This window comes from Octopus bimaculoides, chromosome 19 (assembly GCF_001194135.2).
Source record: "Octopus bimaculoides isolate UCB-OBI-ISO-001 chromosome 19, ASM119413v2, whole genome shotgun sequence".
In the NCBI taxonomy this organism is placed as follows: Eukaryota; Metazoa; Mollusca; class Cephalopoda; order Octopoda; family Octopodidae; genus Octopus; species Octopus bimaculoides.
The window spans coordinates 27,665,409-27,667,447 of NC_068999.1; the positions used below are offsets into that span (position 1 = coordinate 27,665,409).

Consider the following 2,039-nt stretch of genomic DNA (forward strand, 5'->3'; position numbering starts at 1 on the left):
TTTTAGTTAACATTTTATTTAAAAATAACTACAAATAGATTTAAAACATAAATCTTTTATGATTTTAGTATAAATAGGGAGTAACATGGTTTGTAATAGATGTAAACTGGGATAAAGAATACTAATAAAACAAGATTTTATTTCACTCAAAATCTAAACTATAAGCAATAAATATAACAACTAAATATATTTATGAAGAATAGAGTACATATTTCAAAACATAACAATTATGGGTACTAAAGGAGCATATATGCATTATCTTATAAGTTCAGCAAACAGTAAAAAAACTGGTGCTCTTGGAGTGAAGTCCTTTGTTAGAACAAAACAAATAACAATATTGTTATCAAATTGCGATATAAAATAAACTAAATAATTCAACTTAATACAGAATACTACAGATACATTTAAGGGGTCTATTACTGAAAAGGATTAAAAATACCATTCGACAGTATTTTAAGGGAAATATTAAATTTTCATAATTCTAAAGAGTTGATACATGAGGGGTGAGGAGTGCTTCATCTGCATTCTAATTTGAAACCACCCATTTGTGAAGTTCTCCAGAAAGAATAGTTATGTCTTAAGATCAAAACAGTAATTCAAGATAAGTTGTGTTTGACACTTTTATAATGCATAAACAAATTACCACAAATTGGAATGTTTGTTTTTTGACATGAAGCATGTTGGAATACATAGGAATTAAGAAATAACAGCCATGCCTTTCTTACTGCTAATAAGCATTAGTTCCCTTCCCAAATAAAATCCTCCTGCTTGCAACCATTATTCTATCTTCTAGATATTGTTTTTGGTGGTGAATTGTCAATGTCAATTAAATTTTGTCTATGTTGGGTGTCAGTTCTATAAGTATAATTAAATAATTTTGAATACGTGTGATGTTTATATGGCTTATCTGCCTACTTTTACTAAAGATTTTAAAGTAATATTGTGAAGTACATAAAAGTAACCACATCTAGAATGGCTAGTACAAACAAAAGACTAACAAATGAATTTTCCCCAGGATGCCTTCTGCATAAAGAACTTGTTAATTATGGAGTTCTATATTGAAGAGATGAGGAATTATGTACATTATTTACATTTGACAGATATTTGTCCTCATCTTGTTTGTTCTTAACACAACGTTTCGGCTGATATACCCTCCAGCTTTCATCAGGTGTCTTGGGGAAATTTCGAACTTGGGTTCTCATTCCTAAGTTATTATTATTATTATTATTATTATTATTATTATTATTACTATTATTCAGGTCACTACCTGAAATTGAACTCGGAATCTTGGGGTTAGTAGCCTGTGCTCTTAACCACTACGTCCATGGGCATATAGCATAGTGGTTAAGAGCGCAGGCTACTAACCCCAACATTCCAAGTTCAATTCCAGGCAGTGACCTGAATCGGGGACCCCCTTCAATCATAAATGACCATTGGATTGCACCTACAAAGTTACCCTCCGAGGCACAAGTCTGGGCAAGGTTGTTTATGGAAGACTTGCAGTTGCCCATGCATACCAGCCTCCTCTCTCTACACTACCAATGTTATCCAAGGGAAAGGCAAAGGTCGATACAGCTTGGCACCAGTGATATCACAACTCATTTCTACAGCTGAGTGAACTGAAGCAATATGAAATAAAGTGTCTTGCTCAAGAACACAACTCGCAGCCCAGTCAGGGAATCAAACTTACAACCTCATGATCGTAAGCTCAATGCTCTAGCCACTGAGCCATGCACCTTCACAGTGACCTGAAAAATAATAATAATAATAATAATAATAATAATAATAATAATAATAGCGTAACATTTCCGGCAAAAACGAAGTAAACAAAAAACAACAAACCCAGACCGTAGAGATGTATAATAGTGTACAAAAAGCACCATTCCAGAACACCACAGACAAACATATGAATGAAAAGGAAGGCAAAACAAATCTAAAGCCTGGGAATAACGAAGGGAAACCTAATAATTACGATACTATGAAAATGAGAATAACCAAAGAACTGAAAACCACAGATCTTAGAATGGACCACAGATTAT

The 2,039-nt window shown here is 33.1% G+C and overlaps 1 long non-coding RNA gene across 1 annotated transcript in view; it reads right to left on the bottom strand.

Moving 5' to 3' along the window:
- Positions 1 to 2,039, bottom strand: part of LOC128250053 (uncharacterized) — a 5,311-nt gene continuing 3,272 nt past the window's right edge. The window contains exon 2 of the long non-coding RNA XR_008266167.1: positions 1 to 1,748. This is a non-coding gene — a long non-coding RNA (uncharacterized LOC128250053). The remainder of the gene's footprint in view (positions 1,749 to 2,039) is intronic.